The sequence below is a fragment of the Neofelis nebulosa genome, chromosome 5 (assembly GCF_028018385.1).
Source record: "Neofelis nebulosa isolate mNeoNeb1 chromosome 5, mNeoNeb1.pri, whole genome shotgun sequence".
NCBI lineage: Eukaryota > Metazoa > Chordata > Mammalia > Carnivora > Felidae > Neofelis > Neofelis nebulosa.
The window spans coordinates 124,380,961-124,403,122 of NC_080786.1; the positions used below are offsets into that span (position 1 = coordinate 124,380,961).

General features: G+C 35.6%; 1 pseudogene; it reads left to right on the forward strand.

Annotated features, from left to right (window-relative positions):
• Window positions 1–9,979: 9,979 nt before the first annotated feature.
• Window positions 9,980–20,808, forward strand: LOC131512689 (tubulin alpha-1 chain-like; annotated as a pseudogene).
• The last annotated feature ends 1,354 nt before the right edge of the window (window positions 20,809–22,162 follow it).

The window sequence follows — 22,162 nt, forward strand, 5'->3', positions numbered from 1 at the left end:
ATATGCAAAATGTGACAGATGTTTGTCCTATTGAGATAAATCTGAGCAAGTTGCAGAAAGGTAGAATAAATGTAATACAAAACAAAACACAGAAACCACTTTAGAAGATGTCCTGAGAATAACAACATTTCTAAATAAAGACCCATTACTTTATGCTCTTCCCTTCTAATTAGACCCATAATTGGACACTTTATAGTACCTAGTGGAAGCATAATTAGTTATTCTTTTCATAGCAGTGTAATTTGTTGGGAGTTACATTGTTGAAGTGGAAGAAGGGTCATTTTGTAGATTTTTTATCTCTTTTTCAGGCAACAGGTAATGACATGGTGACTGCCCATTTTGTGGAATAACTTGGATGAATGTTTCTCCATCAAATTAATGTCTTCCAATCTATCTCATGTTCCTCCCAAAATATAGGATGCTGCTCTGTATCTCTGAGGCTAATGCCAGGTAATGAAATAGCCTTTTGATAACTTATTGACTGGAACATTGCTAACATGTCAAGATCAGGCAAAAGGGAGTTAGATGTGACATTATGATTATATATGTCTTGAAACAATCCACTAATATAGAGCATTTTTCTTTTGTGTCACACTGGTTGGATGTCTCTGGTCAAATAGACAATATATGTTCCCTGGCAAAGTTCTTTTCTGGTCTTTATCTTTCTTTTCCTATCTCAAAATAGTTTATGCTCTGAAATTTCAGCAACTGCTCCTGAAAATTATTAGACTTAAAAAATATGAGTTGGCCAGCAAAAGCATAAAACCAACCAACCATTGGACATTAACTCTTTTGAAGGTTGTAAAACCGTACAAGACAAGATGAAATAGTATTCATTGCATTTTGTAGAAAGAATAATCTGTTCCAATTCAAGTCATTTGTAAATACTTTCAGGGACATAATAGAGGGTTGTGTGTTCTTTACATTAAAGCAAAAGACTGTTATAATCACAGGTATATATTGTTCTCTAATTTCATTGTCCTAATGTGACACATGGGTCTGAATACAGGCAATCCACTTCTGGTCCCAGCTGCTGCCAACTGCAAGTTGATTTAGATGACAACCTATGTGGCTGTAGTGAAGGCCAATGGAAATTACATAAGCCATTTTTCTTTCTCTACTGAGGTTTCCAAACTCTCAATCACAAGGCAAGTCAAGCACAGAAGCCTAATTGAGATTTGGATGACTGCTGCTTCTTGCAGCATCCCTCCTTCCTAATACTGAAGGAATATGTACTGTGAACCTTGGCCTTTTAGTCAAAGTCATTCAGTTGTCAGGTACTGTTTAATCATTGTTGGTTTTGAAGAGGTCTTCCTCAAGAGAACACCAATATATTCAAATTGACCTAATTGATCTGTGATTTAGCAATGTGTTTGTTGAGTTCTTATTATTTGTCAGGCACTGTACTACACCTAAGCTTTCTACTTCCCAAACTCTGTTGCAGGGACTGTAATACTGGAATCACCTGATCAGTGGTGATTTGGAACACAGAGCATTCCATTTTCTCTTTTGTCTAATCCTTCCAGGAACAGGGTGTGTTCCCTTGAACATTAGTTCTCATTAGTGCTCTTGTGAGAAAAGGGAATGTACCCAGAGGATTCCAAGCCTCTCCTGGTGTTATTAGTGAACATAATGAGAATGTTGGGAAGCCATGATAGGTGACCAAAAAAGGGAAAAATTACAAAAAGCACAGGGATGGGAAATTAGGATGCCTCAGGCTAAAGAGATGCTAAGAGGAGTGATTGCTCATTGTTCCATCAGCCAAGTCTGTCAGTCACATGGCACATAGGAAAATGTACCTGCCAACATGAAGGAAATGGATAGACTAATTTAACTAGCACTAATCAACTAACTCAGGTGAAAATTTCTGTTAGATTACACTGATGTGTACATGTTGACAATAGGTTAATTCCTAGGGCAGTTCAGGCATTAGGAAAATCCGTGGCTAATAAAATTGACTGATTTGTGAGTTTTGCGTGTTCTTCATGTTTGAAAGAACACCATAGCCTCAAAACCCATTTCTAAAGAATTGAGAAATGGTAGTTTTTTTATTAAAAAGAAAAAAACTATTGAGATTTCTGGAATCATCTAATTCATAGTAAATGGACTGTTGACCAAATTTTTTTTTTAATTTTATTTTATTTTTATAATTTTGAGCAATTGTAGTATGCCTGTGGCCATTTACCTACACTATCACTTTATTTACACATATGTCATTTATTTGCCCTATTAAAAGGAAGAATTGTTATGATTAAACTATTATGATTATAGAGGACTTTGAATAATCTGTGAAATTGTTTATGGCCTACTAGAAGTCAGTTTGTATACTATAAAATGTAAATATTTTATACATATTATGAAATTATATAATTTTATACATCAAAGAGATCCCAAAGATCATTTGCAAAAATGCAATATATGCTCAATAAAAATTGTGAAATAAAGGAGATTCAAACTTACAAAACTGAAGAAGTTAGAAATCTATTTGACTATATGGAATACAGAATTAAATTTAAGTATAATTGTTCTTGGATGCAAAGGTAATAGCATGTTTTCCTATACATAATTAATTCTACTTACAACACCAACACTTGTTTGCCTATCAGCCCTTAGCATACTGTTTGAAACAAAACATGAGAGCACATCAGAGTGTTCTTTAGGATTTTTCTAACTTAATCATTTTTTTTAATTATGGAAGAAATGATCTTTTTATTTATTCATGGGAAAGAGAAGAAAAATGATAGATTTAAAACAAATGCCAAGGAAAACACATGATAAATTGATAAAAATTTTTATAGGTTGTAAATGAAGGTGACTGCAAGGTATTTCCCTTAAACATGGAAATGATATTGACAAGTTGCTCCCTGATAATTTTACTTTAAAAATTAGGGATATGTATTACCAACATAAATAAATTCTTAAAGGCTTAGAGTTCCTAGACATGACTACAATCTGATAGATAGATAACATTTTAATATCTAAGGAAAGACTGTTTACATTTGTTGTCTTTTGGTTGGTTTCCAAAGATCTAAGAAAAAGGAAAGTCAGAAAGAAAGAAAGAAAGAAAGAAAGAAAGAAAGAAAGAAAGAAAGAAAGAAAGAAAGAAAGGAGGGAGGGAGGATAGGAAATAGGAAAGGAAGGAAGGGGGGAAGAAAGAAAGGAAGGAAAGAAGGAAGGAAAGGAGGGAGGGAGGAAGAAAGGAAGGAAGGAAGAGAAAAAGAGAGAAATAAAGAAAGAAACGTTGTCAATGCTCAAGGTACAGTGTTCATGAAAGAAAATACCATAACAGGTTGATCCTTACATCTAATATGCTAAATATACTTTACAAATGAATGAATAAATTCTGGGGATGTAACGTACAGCATGGTAACTATAGTTAAATAACACTGCACTGTATACTTGAAATTTACTGATAGGAGATCTTAAACATTCACAAAATATGATAATTATATGAGATGAGGATATGGTAAATGGATTGTAGTAATCATTTCACAACTTAATATGTATATTAAATAATCACATTGTCACTTTATACATATATACATATATATAAATAATCTATATCTTATATAGATTTATTTATATTTTATAAATGCATATATCTACACATATTTTATGTCATTAATGTTAAAAAAATAAAAGTGATTGAAAAGCAGTATGCTTGAGACCAATGGCTCAAAATTTACAAGACCTAGAAGTTGCTTTTTGTTACTAAATTTTGTTCTATAGCATAACTTGAAATGAAACTTTCAGGTAATATAACTATGCTTTGTATATAAATTTATATGTGTGTGTATATAATACTCTACAAAATAGAGAAACTAATAATATACCCAGGTCAGACATGACTACATGAGAAGATTTCATGTAGTTGACTAGCGCTGGTACCTTCCTAAGATGATTAAATCTAGATTTAATAAAAGTAAGATCAGGAGCCATTTCATACATCAAGGGCAAGAAAATGGAATATCTGAGTTTAGTTGAGAATTTACTATGATGGCTAAAAGTCAGAGTATTAAAATTAACTATAATAATTTGTTAGTGGATACACAAGGTTAAAAGATGTAAATTGTGACATTAAATACATAAATGTTGCAAGAGGTGAGAATAAAATTGTAGAACTTTAAAATGTGTCAAAATTTAAGTTGTTAACAAGTTAAAATAGATTACTTTAAATGTAAGCTGTTTTAGGTGGCCTTATGTTAATCACGAAGTAAAAACATATAGTAGTTACACAGAAGATAAGGAGAAAGAATCTAAGCATATCACTACAGAAGATCATCATTTACAAAAGAAGAGAGATCAAGAGAAGAAAAGAACAAAGACATTACAAAACATCCAGAAAATAATTAACAAAATGGCAGTAGTAATTCCATACCTATCAATAATCCCTTTTAGTATAAATGGAAAAAAATTCTCCAGTTAAAAAACATAGAGTGGCAGAAGGAAGGAAGGAAAGAAAGAAAGAAAGAAAGAAAGAAAGAAAGAAAGAAAGAAAGAAAATAGAAAGAAAAGATGCAACTACATGTTGCCTATAAGAGACTTACTTTAGCTTTAAACATACACAGACTGAAAGTGAAGACATGGAAAAGATATTCCAGGCAAATAAACACCAAAAGAAAACAAGAGTAGTTGAACTTATACAAGACAAATGGACATTAAGCCAAAATTTTTATAAGAGATAAAGCAGGTCATTATATAATGATAAATAAGAAGACATAACACTTGTATATATTTATGCAACTAGTAGAGGAGCACCTAAATATATGAAAGAAATATTAACAGACCTGAAGGGAGAAATAGACAGCAATACAATAACAGTGAAGGAATTCAGTATCCTACTTTTCACAATAGATAGATCATACAAACAGAAAATCAATAAAAAACATTGGACGTAAAGTACACATCAGACAGAACATCTTCTCCAACAGCAGCAGATATATTTCTCTTAAGTGCATGTGAAACATTCTCCAGGATAGATCATATGTTAGACCAAAAAACACACCTTAATAAATTAAAGGAGATTGAAATCATGTCAAACATGACTTTCTGACCACAATGGCATTAAACTAGATATCAATCACAAGAAGAAAATTGAAAAATTCACAACTATGTGGAGATTAAACAACATGCTATCGAACAACCAATGGGTAAAAGAAGAAATTGAAAGAGCAGTCAAATAATATCTTGAGACAAATAAAAAAAAAATACAACACACCAAAACCTACGGGATAAAGGAAAAGAAGTTCTAAGAGAGAATTTTATAGCAATAAACACCTACATTAGGAAAAGAGAAGGTCTCAAATAACCAACCTAACTTTACACCTCAAGGATCTCAAAAAATAATAATAAATTAAGCCCAGAATTAGAAGAAAGGAAATAAAGAAGATTGGAATGCAAATAAATGAAATAGAGATTAAAAAGACAATAGAAAAGATCGGTGAAACTAAGAGCTGATTTTTGAAAAAATAAACAAAGTAGACAAACCTTTAGCTAGACTTATCTAGAAAAAAAAAAGAAAGCTAAAATAAAGTACAAATGAAAGAGGAGACTTTAAAACTGATATCACAGAAATTCAAAGAATTGTAAAGCCACTATGAACAATTATATTCCAAAAATTGGACAGCCTTGAAATGGATAACTTCCTAGAAACATACAACCTACCAAGACTGAACCGTGAAGAAATAGAAAATCTGAACAAATTAATGTTGACTAAGGACATAGCAGTAAACAAAAATCTCCAAATGAAGAAAAGTCCAGTACCATATCGCTTCTCTGGTGAACTCCAACATTTAAAGAATGAATACCAATCCTTCTAAAACTATTCCAAAATACAGAAAAGGAAACACTCCAAAACTCATTTTATGAGGATAGCATTAATTACTCTGATAACACCAGACAAGGACACCAGAAAAAAAGAAAATGACAGGCCAATTTCCTGGGTAAACACATATGCAAAAAATCATCAGTAAATATTAGCAAACCACATTCAACAATACATTAAAAGGATCAGACACCATAATCATGTGGAATTATTCCAGGGATGGAAGGATGATTTAATATTTTAAATCAACTTATGTGATATATCACCTTAACAAAATGAAGGAGAAAAATCATATGATCATCTCAATTGATGCAGAAAAACATTTGATAATTTTCCACATCCATTCATGATAAAAACTCACAACAAACTGATTATAAGGAGAATACAACTCAACATAATAAAGAACAGATATAACAAACCCACAGATAACATCACACTCGATGAAAAGCTTGAAAGCTTTTCCTGTAAGATCAGGAACAAGGATGTCCACTCTTACCACTTTTATAGTACTGGAAGTCCTAATAAGATGAATTAGGCAAGAAAAAAAGTCATCCAAATTGGAAAGCAACAAGTAAAATTGTCTGCAGATGATAAGACCTTATACAGAGAAAATCCTAAAGGTCCACCAAAAAACTGTTGGAATAAAGAAATTCAGTAAAGTTTCAGGATGCAAAATAAATATACAAAAATCAGTGTGTTTCTATCTATTAATAAAAAAAACTATCAGAAAAGAAACCAGGAAAATAGTTCCAATTATTACAATTGCATCAAAAATAGTAAAATACCTATAAATAAATTTAACCAAGTAAGTGAAGGATCTTTACTCTGAAAACTATAAGACATTGATGAAAGAAAACATAAATAAATGGAAAGATACTCTTTGTTCATGGATTAGAAGAATTGATATTGGGGCGCCTGGGTGGCGCAGTCGGTTAAGCGTCCGACTTCAGCCAGGTCACGATCTCGCGGTCCGTGAGTTCGAGCCCCGCGTCAGGCTCTGGGGTGATGGCTCGGAGCCTGGAGCCTGTTTCCGATTCTGTGTCTCCCTCTCTCTCTGCCCCTCCCCGTTCATGCTCTGTCTCTCTCTGTCCCCCCCCCAAAAAATAAATAAATAAAAAAACGTTGAAAAAAAAAATAGACACCACCTTTAAAAAAAAAAAAGAATTGATATTATTAAAATGTCCATACTGTGCAAGGCAATCTATAGATTCAATGAAATCCCCATCAAAATTCAATGGTATTAATCACAGAAGTTTAAAAAAAATAAAATAAATTTGTATGGAACCACAAAAGACCCCAAATAGCTGAAGCAATTTGGGAAAGTACAAAGCTGGAGGCACTACACTTCCTGATTTCAAACTTTATTACAAAACTATACTAATCAAAATCATATAGTATTCGCATAAAAACAAACATATAGAGCAATGAAACGGAATAGAGATTCCAAAAATAAACCCATTCCTATTTGGACAATTAATTTACAACACAGGAGCCAAGAATATACAATTGGGAAAGAATAGCGTTTTCAGTGAATGATGTTGGGAAAACTGGACAGCCACATGTAAAAGAATCCCTACCTTGCAACATACACAAAAATCAATTCAAAATAGATTGAAGACCTAAATTTAAGACTGGAAACCATAAAAACCCCTGAAGAAAATACAGGGGGTAAGCTCCTTGACATCGGTCTTGGAAATAACTTTTGGATATGATATCACAAGCAGAGACAACAAAAGCAAAAATGAACAAACGAGACTACATCAAACTAAAAAGTTTCCACACAGGAAAAAAAAAAGTGAATCTATTGAATAAGAGAAAATATTTGCAAATCATATAACTTATAAGAAATTAATATCCAAAATATATATTAAAGAAAAAACTCATACACCTAAATAACAAGCCATAAAACCCAGTTAAAAAGGGGCAGAGGAACTGAACAGACATTTTTCTGTAGAAGACATACAAATGGTCAATAGCTGAGTGAAAAGAAGTTCAACAACACTAATCATCAGGGAAATATAAATCAAAACCACTATGAGATATCATTTCACACTTACTAGAATGGCCATCATGAGAAAGACGAGATAACGAGAATTGGTGAGAATGTAGAGAAAAGAGAAACGTGTACTGTTGATGGGAATGTAAATTGGTGCAACCATTCTGGAAAACAGTATGGAGGTTCCTCAAAAAATTAAAAATAGAATTACCATATATTGAAAAATGTATTGAAAATATATTTGCACTGTGATGTTTGTTGCAGCATTATTCATAATAGCCAAAACATGGAAATAATGTAAGTGCCCATTGATGGATGAATGGAAAGAAAACTTGATATGTACATGTACAAACACAAGGGAATAATAATCAGCTATGAGAAAGGAGGAAATCCTGCCATTTACCATAACATGCATCGAACTTTAGGGCATTATGCTAAGTGAAGTAAACCAGACAGAGAATGACTAATACTGCATGATATCCCTTATATGTGGAATCTTAAAACAAAACAAAAAAGTCAAACTCAGAAATAGTAGAAAAGTAGTTGGTAGTTGGTTGCCAGGAGCTGGGAGGAGGGGGAGTGAATAGGAAGAGGTTGGTGAAAAGATACAAATTTCCAGCTATAGTATAAATAAAGTATGAAGACTAACATAAAACATGGTGACTATAGTTGATAATACTGCATTATATAACTGAAATTTGCTGAAAGTAGAACCTAAATGTTCTCAACGACAGCAACAAAGAAAGATAAATATGTGAGGTGATAGATTTGCTAATTAACTAGATGGGGGAATCTTTTCACAATGTCTATGTATATCAAATCACCACTATATACATTTCAAATACATTACAACTTTGTATATCAATTATAATTATATCAATTATAAGGTTTTTTAGTTGTTTTTTTTTTTTTCACTACAAAAATAGTTTTCAGAGAAGCTGCAGGGTAAAGTGAGTGAGCACATAGAAATGGCTTTGTTACAGCTTGGGAACATTTCCCTAAATGGTCAATAGGATGACACAGGTGTCCACCAGTTGTGGTGATAAAAATCTTGCTGTTATATTACTTATAGGAGGTGTGAAAATATATGAGTGCAGATAGAAATAGCAATTAAAAATATGTAAGACCGTTAACCTAACAGACAAAATTGGCAGAGAAAAAATCATTTGCTGCCACAAAAAAAGAAAAATAATTGAATGCTCCAGATTTTAGTGTCAGCTTTCATCTGCGGCTATTTAGTCGAAGGCAGGAGTCTACAGAGCAAAGATGCAAGTAATAGCAAACAATCGCATATGAGGAATATTGCCAATAACTCAGGGTTATGAGCAAAAACAGGTATATCCTCTTTTACGGTTTTTATATTTTGTGCTTTTTTTGTAAGTTCAACAATTTACAGTTTTTGAGGCTAAAGATCCTGGATGTCCTTGTATGAGAAAAATAAGTATCAGAAATTATTTGGAAATTCTTGAAAAATATTTAAGAATCAGAAAAGTTAATTTTGATGTTCTTCTAATTATTAAGAGGACAAAAATGTTTTTACAGTTAGAATTTTAAAATTCTTGCAAATTTTAATGAGTTTGTATGGCCCCCCAAAATAAATAATTCTTATTAGTTACTCTGATGCAACCAGGCAGTTTGAATGAGTTTATACATAGAACAGTAACTAAAGAGCAGAAATCTTGTCTGTAGTGCTCATGGAAGTCAGTTAGTAGAGACTTAATATATATTTTTCAAATTAATAAATAGGGCATGTGAAAACTTGGCAACTAAATGTGGTGAATTATTTTAAGTGCTTTCGCATTTAAAACACTCTAGGGAGTATTATAGTTTCACATTGCACCCTATTATTTGTTTATTTAGGAAAATGGAAACAAGTAGATTAAAACTTAGGTCAGTTTTTTTTTAATTCTCAGTTTGCCTATTCATATAGTAACACTATGGGTTGTTTGATTGAACCTCCCTTTTCATCCTTTTTCTCCTATGCTTTTATTATAAAGGTTGCAAAAACTCGTAAACTCAACTGCTCAAAACTCCAGCTTTCCAAACACTTTTGCTGCTATGGATATACATGTTCTCACTATTCCCACTGAAAAATTTAGGTAGATATCTGCTGATTCTGTCTTTCCCTCTAAATGTTTCCTACTTCTATTTGCCCAGAAAATGATATGAGGCCTATGTCACATCACATGATGTCACAGCCTTCTTGTGACATAGGACAATAAGGTGTATATGTGAACACCTGAGAAAGATCCTGGATCCTGTTGGCATAACTGAGAGACTGTACCAGCCATGGATTGAAGTTCTCCAAATTGTAATTATGTTAAACAATTCTTTGGGTATTTAAGTTTTAATTATATGGTTTTCTATTGTTTGAAGCTGAACCCATACCTAACTGATAGAGATCATATGTCTTTTAGTTACCTATCTTTTAAGTCAGATATATTTCTCAGTTTGGGATTTCACAGAGACAAATCCTGGGACTTGGATTCAAGTGCAAGTCTTTTATTTCTGATGTGATCCCAAGGAAACATCAGTGAGGAGTGAAGGTGTGAAGCAGAGAAGGGAAAGAAATCAGTAAAGGAACATTGGAATAGCTTCTTAGATAGCCAGTTAAAGTTCTGGCTCACTTGCAACTTCTGAAGGGTACAGTCTATGATGGAATGAGTAAATCCTGTGGTTAAGGGCTTAATGTCATAACTCCCTTACCATAGAATGAAGGCAGTGGTATGTGCAATCTCAAATCTTTAGACATTGGAGCAGGTAGAGAAGTAAACCCAAATTGGAGATACTTTACAATACCAATAAGGATGAATTGTCCTTTCTCCCAGTATGTAGGCAGTGCAATACAAGCAACTTGCCATCAAGTGACTGGTGTCTAATGAATTACATATAAATCTCTGATAGTTGAGTGTAGCTACATGGGCTCAGCAATTGCAAATTAGTATCATTCTCAATTCCTATCATTAATTGATCTACAGAAAATACCTCTACTTCTCAACAATATTTATATGCCCTTAACCATCACATTCTCTATCACTTTAGAGAAAGAAATACTAAGTCCTACCTGTGAACATAGTCAACTTGTTTATTCTCTAGTATTACATAATAAAGTCATTCTAACATAACCACATTGCTAAGCCTATTAATCACTTCTTTAATATTTTCTAAGAAATTTCTTCCAAGGAAGTGTTAGAACCTTAATCTTGAATCTCAGGAGAATACCCCATATCAATAAACTGCCTTTTCCTGCCTTTAATTCCTCTCCCCACCCTCTATCATGGTGTACCAGTTTTAGCATTCATTTTCAAGCACTTTTTCCCAGTACTTTCTACTGTATATAATATACAGATTCTGTAACTCATTTAGCAAATAATATATTTCCTCCTTAAGTATCCACCAGAAAATACTTATCCCATGTATCAGTGTCTGTTCTTTCCCCAGCAGGGCCCTAACATCAGTGTAAGAGCCTTGCCAGGACTATGAATGCAGCTCACTATGTACTTCTGTCAGCAGTTGGCCCTCCCACTCTTGGAAGAAAGGGTCTTTATATCATACCAAGCTAAGCTGATAGTTGGCTGCCTCAGGCCTGTCACTTTTATACTACAAGGCTTCACTGCAGTTGTCATACGCCAACCAATGCCAATATGCTTATACCATTACCCATATTTCCCAAAGGCTAGAAGTGTTGCCTGAACTCAGGCATCTCGTTCCCCTGTAACTCATTCCAATTCACCACAGGTGAGACTCTTAGCATAAGAGATATTTACAACACCACAGTTTACTACCAGTTATAGGGTCCTTATTGCCATATAGTTGGTGACTAATCCAGTTCCAGAATCTTGTCTTGAGGGTCTTCTCTTATGACCATTTTTGGCATCAACTGTCTATCTGGATTCCAGAAGCCATTGCTGAGACAAGGATTCAAGTACAGGTACTTTATTTGAGAGGTGATCCCAGAAAGCACCACTCGGGGAGTTGGACAGTATGACAGAAAGGACAAGGAAACCAATAAAAGGTAGGTTATCAGACTAGGTATCAATTTGGGCAAGTGGCTCAATCTTATTAGGGCTGTTGGAAGAGATGACATCATCACAATCAAGGGGTGGAAAATCTGAGATATTTACCCACTAAGTCTCCTTCTGTCATTGCTGGAGCATTTACTTGCCCTTTCAGCTGGCCTTGTGTAAGGAGCAAGTATGCCCCCCACCCCCCCACCACAAGCTACACCAAAGCCCTCAGCAGAGTCACAGATATTCACAGTAAGCAACCTGCAGGGGTTAGATATGTGCAGAAGGGACTTAGGAGGGACATGGGCTATATCTGTTTCTTTTCTCATAAAACTAGGAAGGGTATGATTATGCCAGGTACAGAAATCTACTTCTAGTCACATGCCAAAGCAAAATAGGGACATACACACACACACACACACACACACACACACACACACACACACACACACATTGTGATGAAAAGTGCCTAAGAACTACTTTCTCTAAACGTATTTTAGCAACTATCCCCACGTTCTGGTGCCTGAAATCCTCCCATTTGTTTTTATCCTTTTAGCCTAAACTCTTGATATACTTTGTACAAAAGTAGGTTATACCTGGAAAGAATAACTCATTAAACCATTATAACAATAAAATATAATGCATAAAATAAGAAAATAATAGTGTCATTTAACTACCAAAATGAGGGTAGATTCTGGCATTGAGGCACACACAAAAAAATCACAAATCTCTTTAAAAGCTAAACACCCAGAGATGTTCCTAAATCCATAATTTTAATCCATAAATTTAAAAATATGTTGATTTTATATATAGACTTCAATCAGTCTGTTAAGCTCATTAACTGGCTGCATGACGCATTCCAATATCATAGCCTATAGCAAATAAGCAGATTACGATGTGCTATTTCATTTAATGCTAAACAGTAGGTGATGGCCACTACTCTGTTTTCTAACTGACTTTTCCTTACCCTCCCTTCCAATGCCCATATCCATCCCCACATAGAAGGTGCTACTTTATAAGTAAAAAACATCATGTAACACTTTGGTATAATCAATTTGTGTCCTTATCGGGAGTTCAAGGGTTAAAACACTCCACTCTTCCACACAATAGTTTTTTCCCCCAGTTTTCTCTATTGTACATAGTTTTGCTTTGGGATTTCCTTCCCTAAGTTCTTTCATGTAGCTATTACAGTAAAATAGCCCTGAAATTTTCTTTTTCTTGAAAAGGTGTCTACTTTCAGAAAGCAAAAAAGGACCACAGTGGGGAAAACAGAGAGGAATATGTGGTGTTCCTTACAGGACAGCTCTGCTTGAGGCCACAGGGAGAAACACCTTGAGAGAGGACACTTGACATTTTTGAGGGTGCCTATATAAGTTGGGGTCCCAGTCAGAAACAGATGGCACATCTAAATGATGATAATTTGAGGAGGATTTAATTAAGAGACAATTTACAAAAATGAGCGTAGTGCAAAGGAAGCCACAAGGGATAGTGTAGTATCTCATGCCATTACCATCCATAGGTTTTAAGGAGCAAAGGGAGCAGTTATAGGATCCCAGTGACCCAGAAAGCTAGAAAAAAACTGGAGAAGTCTCCTACAAAAGCTAACACTTCTGTCAAATGATATAGCCAGTCCATGGAGACACTGCTAGGAGAAAAAGAAAGAAAGATATACCTTCATATCTCTCTCCTCCCCCACTGGTCTCTTGCCTGGGCTTTCTATTGGCTACCCAAGCTGAGGCCAGACAATAAGGGGATGAGTTGATGGAGTCTGCACAAGTCAGCATCAAGGCATAGAGCAGGGTGCAAAAGGATGGAGAGTAAATCTGAAAAAGTGCTGGAATATTTCTAGCCCACAGCCCTTATTTATATTTGGGGAAATTTACCAATGTATTAACTTCGTAAAATTTAAGCACCACCTTCCAATAAAGAAGCTTTAATATTAGACATGTGTTCTCTCTGATTGCTCGAAGCTATGCTTCATCATGTAGGTGCTTATGCCAGGGAAGTAGAGCGATGTTAGAATTAATTCTGACTGTCCAGGGGAAGTAGTCAAGTGCTGCCAGTAGTAGCCTCCACAGTCCAGGCACAGCAGAGCCAGTGGAAGAACCCAGCATCCAGTGGTGGCAGCCTTGGCCCTCTACCCACAGATATTTCCTTAGATGACCTTGCCTAGGCTTCTAGCCAGTTAGGTTTTCTGAGTTTTTCTGAGCCTATCTGTCTAGCTTTCCTGTTATATTTGTTTTTTTTTTTTCCAAATGAGTTGTTTGGCAGTTCAAATTCGCAAGAAACAATCTGCAGTTTCTGGAATAAATGATTCTGACTGGTGGGGACAAAATGATACCATAAGTAGGTTGCAGAGGTGACCCTGGAGGGGCTACCATGATGATACACACAGGGCAGAGTTGTACCACAGTAATCTAGCCTTAAACAATCTTGGTAAATAAGATGGAATTTAGAATTATTCATCTTGCTTACTTAGGGCTGAAAACAAACAAACCAAAACTTCACCTACTATTCTAGGAGAATAATCTTAACACCCAGCATGACATAGCATATCTATGATTCACATCTTATCTATAGTAATCTGGAAAAAAGAGCTCGTTGAAGGCTTTGAGAAACTGAGCAACTACCATAAGAACAGAATGCCAGGAAGGACGCATTCAAGGGCTGCAGGTTGAGCAGATGCTTCTGATGGCACTGGATAGTTCAAAGAAAAACAATGAGCAATGGCCTAAATCCCCAAATTCTTGGCTCATGTAATAGACTGAAACCCGGGAAATTTCTACAATTAAGGTAAAGAATAGTTGACCTTCTTCAATGGCAGAGCTAAGATGGGAGTGCCCATTTGAGATTACAGCTACTATGCAATCTGAAATAATAACTCATTAGTGTCTATCCCACATTTCCTAACCTCTTACCCTCCTTCTTACCAGCCCTTACCCTCTGTATGGTAGAAGTCTGACAATGAGATGTATCATTGAAAAAATAGTAATGGGGAAAGGCTTTAGTGTGCAGGGTGAGAAGTGCAAAGAGGTGGGGATGGAGAGGACTTAGGCAGTAGAAGGTGAATGTAGTAGTGACCAGGGAAGGAGCAAAAGGGGAGCTGGAAACTTCCACTGTCAAGGATGATCAGGAGACCTTTAACAGGGCCACTTGTATGCATTCAGAAAGTTTATATATGAATAAGGCATTCCTAAATGGATATAAGAAAAGAAATTGGAGAAGAGGAGATAAAGTTTTTCTTGACATTAGGTTTTCTTCCTGAATTTATTTAAGCAATACCATAGTATATCTGTAAGCTTCTTACAATCTCTTAAAATAGCTACTTTAGACACAAAGATTTATTTATGGAGATTTTACCAAAAAACTTCTATTTATTTATCAGTTCTCCATAAAATAAAGCTATATTTTGTTCTTTAATATAACTGTATGCCTAATGATATTCTTCTAAAACTTAGGTGGCCCAGTGATACTGCTTTTATGGATCCCTCATTCCTGATGCTTTTCTTTAAATTGAGTACTGGTTTTATAGTATTACAAAACATTCATGGATAAACTCTATTATAGCCAATTGTCAAGAAATAATCATAAAATAGTTTAATCACTATATTTTTTGTGACAGAAAATTATGTATAAGGAAATCAGAATAAGCTGATTTTAGAAATCAGTATAAGCACAATATAAATGTAAAATACTTTCATATATAATCTTGAGTCCTGTTAAAGAGGCATGGGGCAGAGGAGTCAATTCCTAAGTAAGAGGAATTTAACAGTTGAATAACCAATATTAATTTTTAAATGTGCAGTGGATCTGAAATATCTGCAGTATAAGTCAATAAAATTAAGATGTTCTAAAACTGAACTTTTTTCAACTCACTCCAAGTTTCTGATCTCCCCACTTCATGCAGAAATCTTTATGAAGTCCACCTGAGATTTTTACTCCCTTACCCTGGTTTGTTTAAAGTAGTTACCATATTGTTTAACTTCCATCTCAAAGTGTTCACAAAGTCATCTTAATTGCCTCACTTGGGCCCTGACTGCTTGCTCCCAGAAGCTCACTCAGCTCCCTAGGGACCTTCAGTTAGGACGGGGCATGAACTGTTTATGGCAGAAGAGTCTTTGGTTGCAAGCAGCTGTCAGATCTGGGATGATCATTTATGGAGGAGAACGGAAGGGTTTGCTGCTCCCTTTGAGAGCACAGTCACCTCAGCTTTCCGCAAGTTCAGCTGGCAACTTTGCACCACTTACCTTATGGAGACTTCTATGAAATTCTCTACGTTGTATTTAGTCACTGGCAAGCACATGGCCCTTACTCTCAGCCTTCCTGGGTCCCAGAATTTTTGGATTACTTCTGTGTTACTCTGGTGGAGTGGGAAATCAGGGGATGATCTGGAAGCCATCCTATGTCCAGAACTCCTCACTATGCTGCCATAGTTTTTCTCCCCCATTCAAGCCTCAGTATGGTAGGACATCTTTGTGGGTTGCTACTCACAAACTCAGTTATAAAATAGAAGAATCCCAGTTTCTTCTAGTTCTGAAACACCACACCTTCATAAGGAACTCTAGCATATCTACTCCTTCCTTTTGAGGAATCACTGAGCAGGGGCAGGATTAATGTCTCTTGTATTTTTCCTCTCTTTCTTCAGAACTGGACACCAGGATTTCTCAACAGCCCCACTATTAACATTTTGGGCTGCATAAAATTCCATTGTAGGTGCGGATGTCCTGTGCATTATAGGATGCTTAGCAGCATTCTTGGCTTTTGCCCACTACATGATAATAGCATATGCCCAGTTGTGACAACCAAGTTTGTCTCCAGACATTGCCAAATGTCCCCTAAGGGGTGCAAAACAACCCTCCACTGAGAACCACTGCTCAACACTGACTATATTTCCTAGTATAAAGGTATTTTGTATATACATAGTATGAGTTGAAGAAGGAAGATAGAAACCTGTTGTCTATTAAAATCTCTACAATCTGTACTGTCTCATCATCAATGATATCATTTGAAGCCTAGTACTTAAAAACATCTGGGGACTTTCTTTTCTAAGCAGTAGACTGTAGCCACAGAAATATACTTCCATTTACCATCAAGATCAGTAAAGGTCAAACTGTGGCCTAGAAAACCAGATTAAGAACATACTTAGTTAATATTTCACATACTCCCTTGCCCAGGTTCTAGCACACACAGTTTGAGAACCAAGAGGAAGAGACTCACACTGTAGTTGTTTATTCTCTGTTGAGGGTTATATTGGCCTTGTTTAATGTGAACATTGCTGCCTTTCTAAAGTAGAATCATGGTATTCCTGAGTCTAAAACTATAGCATTAAAACATTAGATAAATCTCATAACCTTTGAATATTTCTTCAAGGAACTCACATCCTGACTGCCCCTCTAACCATCATTCTTTCTTAATTCACAAACCCTTAAAAAGGAATCTACATTTACTGCTTTTAACTTCCTTACTTCCTTTCACTCCTTAATCCATTGTAATATCACCCCACCCCACTAAAACTATTATTAGGATCACCACCTACAATATACAATATATACTCTCCTGTCCTCGTTGTCTTGTTTCCTGACCTCTCCATATTTTCTATTATGACCAGTTTGACTTTCCATGAGTGGCCTAACATTAGGCAAGCCTATAACAACCACTGTATCAATTCCCTTTCATTTTACTGTCAGTGCTGATTTTTCCCACTTTTCTTCTCTCAGAGACTCTCTTTTTACTTGTTTGGCACACTCTGCCTGAGGTAAGCATCCCTTGGTGCTTCTGTGATGGGTGTCTTCTACTGCTTACTCCAGATTAACTCCTGGCTCTCTCACTTTGCTCTGTGCCCTAAGAAGCAGACCTTTAGGTCCTATATCAATGAGCTTCCATGCACTATGTCTTCCTTTGACCAGCTTGGCCAATGGAGATCACCAGCAGAAGTTTAGAGAGAAGGAAGAAAGTCAGATCCGGTTATGTATTCCCCTCCTATGATATCTCCTCTCTGCCTGACTGTGCCCCTCAACAGATGGACACTGTTTGATGGCCACTTTCACCCTATATATCTTTACATCTGGCTTTAGGTATAATTTACTTTCTCTCATCTATTTAGGTCTAAAAGATGTAATAGTTATTGCTGTTAGTAACATCTTCCTTCAATATCTTTTTGGTTTCCTTTATCCTGCCCATCCTTTTGCAATCCATCTCTTTGTAAATGCACCCTCATGAAACTATTCTAATTATTATTAAATGTGTCCTAAGCTTCCTCTTGGGACCTTGACTATGATAGCGACCAATATACTATTATGACCCTGTCCTTTTCTCCAAGGTCACAACTTGTATATATGATTTTCTACTGAATTTATATAACCTGTGTACTCCATGGGAACTTCAAATTCAACATGCCCAAATTGAATCTATTATCTTCTTTCTCCCAAAGCCACATTCCTGGAAGTTAATTTGACTCTCCCATTCTCACTATATATATGTATTAATTTAATCATTAAATCATACTGAAATGGCTTTCAATCTGTCCTACTTCATCTTTACCACCTCTCTCTTAGGTTAGGTATTACTGAATTTATCACTCAAACTGTGAAAATAACCTTTTAAGTTTCCTGTCTCCTGGCTCACTACTAGTGAATTCCTCTTCTACACTAGTAGTGTGAACTATCCTATCTTGAATAGCTGACATAGAAACTTTTCTAAGATAGTTTCTCATCTACATAATAAAACCTCCAGGATCTTATAACTTATGACTCATCTTATGATACAGTTGCCCTGCAGTCTCATACCCATCCATCGAACCCTTCCCCTTCTTAACGTCTGGAAATGCCAAATTCACATCCTCTGAATACATCATATTACTTTGTTTCTCTATTCTCTTGCATATGTTGTTTGCACATGTTAGATTCATTATATGACTATCTCATCATATTTCATTTATTCGTATATAAGCTCCATCTCTGTGAAGCCTTACTGGTCTCAAATAAGCTTCACTACTCATTCCCTTGTACGATATATGTAGGCAGTAATAAATATGATAATATAATTTAGTTACTTATATTTTTTATATGTTGCTAAACTTGAACTCGTCAAGGGTGTGGACCATTTTTGTTTTTTTATTATTTTTTTAAGATTTACATTTATTTACCTATTTTGAGAGAGAGAGAGAGAGAGAGAGAGAGAGAGAGAGATAGTACAAGTGGGGGAGGGCAGAGACAGAGGGAGAGAGAGAATCCCAAGCAGGCTCTGAACTGTTAGTGCAGAGCCTGATGAGGGGCTCAAAGCCATGAACTGTGAGATCATTACCTGAGCTGAAATCAAGAGTCAGATGCTTAACCAACTGAGCCACCTGGGTGCCCCAAGGATGCAGACCATTTTTAAAAAGCACTTCACATTTCATGGAACTGAAATAACCTTATCAGAAATTATTGGTCCATCAGATTTTTACTCTTTCCACACAGAGAAAGTATTATTTAAAAATAAAAAATTTACATTTCATTTAATAAGCTATATTCTGGCAGGTTTTGTTATATTAACTGCCTAGGAGTCACACTGTAAGAAGCAACAATCTCCTGTTTTCCTCTCTGCCATCTGCTTGACAGCTGCAAAGGATCAACGATGCTTGAATGCATCTCCATCCATGTTGGCTAGGCTGGTGTCTATACTGACAATGCCTTCTGGGAGCTCTATTGCTTGGAACACCAATAGTCCTATCCACCCCCATAGTCAAATGCCAAATGACAAGACCACTGGGGGAGGAAATGACTCCTTCAACACTTTCTTCACTGAAATGGATGCTGGTAAGCATGTGCCCAGGGCAGTGTTTGTAGACTTGGAACCCATGGTCATTGATGGACTTCTCACCTGGCACCTACTGCCAGCTTTTCTACCCTGAGAAGCTCATCACAGACAAGGAAGATGCTGCCAATAACTATGCCCAAGGGCACTACACCATTGGCAAGGAGATCATTAACATTGTCTTGGACTGAATTAGGAAACTGGTTCACCAGTGTACAGGTCTTTAGGGCTTCTTGCTTTTCCACAGCTTTGGAGGGGAAATTGGTTCCAGGTTCACCTCCCTGCTGATGGAACATCTCTATGTCAATTATGGCAAGAAGTCCAAGATGGAGTTCTCCATTTACCCAGCCCCCACGTTTCCACAGCTGTAGTTGAACCCTAAAACTCCATCCTCACTACCCATACCACCCTGGAGCACTCTGTGCTAATGAGGCAATCTATTACACCTGTCATACAAATCTTGATATTGAACACCCAACCTAAACTAACCTGAATAGGTTAACAGGTCAAATTATGTTCTCCATAACTTTTTCCCTCAAATTTGATGGAGCCCTGAATGTTGATCTGACAGAATTCCAGACCAACCTGATATCCTATCCCCATGTCCAATTCCCTCTGGCCACACATGATCCTGTCACCTCTGCTGATAAAACCTACCATGAACAACTTTCTGTAGCAAAGATCACTAATGCATGATTTGAGCCAGCCAACCAGATGATGAAATGTGACCCTTGCCATGGTAAATACATGACTTGCTGCCTGCTGTTCTGTGGTGACATGATTCCAAAAGATGTCAGTGATGCCATTGCCACCATCAAGACCAACTGTATAATCCAGTGTATGGATTGGTGCTCCACTGGCTTCAAAGTTGGTATTAATTACCAGCCTCCCACTGTGGTACCTGGTGGAGAACTGGCCAAAGTACAGCAAACTGTACATGCTGAGTAACACCACAGCCATTGCTGAGTCCTGGGTTCACCTGGACCACAAGTTTGACGTGATGTATGACAAGTATGCCTTTGTTTACTGGTATATAGGCAAGGGCATGGAGGATGGAGAGTTTTCTGAGGGCCATGATAACATGGCTGCCCTTGAGAATTATGAGAAGGTCAGTATGGCTTCTGTTAAAGAAGAGGGTGAAGAAGAAGGAGAGAAATACTGAAGTTAAAAATGTCCCAAAAGTGCTGCTTTTGCAGGGAAGTTTATTGTTTTAAACATTGAAAAGTTGTGTTCTAATCAGTTAATTTATATGTAGCAGTATATACTCTCATATACAATTACTGACCAATGCTGGAAAATACAATGCTTTTTTTCACACCCAAGCTGTCCGTTTCTCTGATGGGTTTGAATAAAGTATTCCCTGTCATTTTTAATTTTTTTTAAAGTTTATTTAGCTTGAGAGAGAGAACAAGAGGGATATGGGCAGAGAGAGATAGGAGACAGAGAATCCCAAACATTCTCTGCACTGTCAGCACAGAGCCTGATGTGGGACTTTAACTCAGGAACTGTGAGATCATGACCTGAGCTGAAACCAAGAGTCTGATGCTTAACCAACTGAGCCACCCAGGTACCTTATGTATTCCCTTGTCTTAAATGAAAAAATATAATAATAACAATAATAATAATAATAATAATAATAATAATAAAACAATCAATTATATTTTGGGGTATTGTCTTTAAACACATCTCCCATGTAATTGTAACCAAAATATCAGTCTTATATTCCTGTTGGAAAAGACAATGTTTTGGCCACATGCCAGAGGAAAAAAATCAGTATTGTAGGCATGATGATTTCTTTAAATCATTTTTGTCTCTCTTTTCTGGCCTGTTTCTTATAACTTTACTATGAAATGTTGCATATGAATTTAATCATAATTCACTTTCCTAGGTATATCATAATTAAAGAATTAAAGTTCCATATATTAAAGTTCTTACTTAAATTAGAACTAAAATTAGTGTTATTTAGGTATATGTTTTGTTTATTTGCTTTCAGTTAATACATTAAGCTTAATTTCCATTCATTTTTGGCTCTCAAGAAATGAAAGCATTTGTGGTTTTAAAGTATGTCTGAATTTCATAAATCTTGCAAACTTTATTATTTTTTCCAAGAGATATGCTGCTAATCAAGATATTAAACATAATTGATTCAAATTGGTATTTGGTCTTCACCATTAAAGTACAAACAGAAGATAATTTTGAATAGTAAGTCTACATTACATAGATTAATATAATTGTTTGCAACTAAAATACAATACTTTTCTATAATGCTGCTAATAAGTTTAATTAGAATATAATCCTGTGTAATGTAGATATTTACAACTCCTTTAAAATTATCCTTTATTAATTTCATAGAATAAATATTTCAATGTCTCTAAACTTGACTCCAAATTTGAAGTTTAGGAATCCATTTACAAGTTTTCTTCAGAGGAGATTCATGATTCCTCATGACAAGTATTTAATTATAAATCATCAACTGAAAAAAACCATAAAACTTTAAGGAAGTCTTATACAAAGCTATTCTGTTATCATAAAACCTTAATT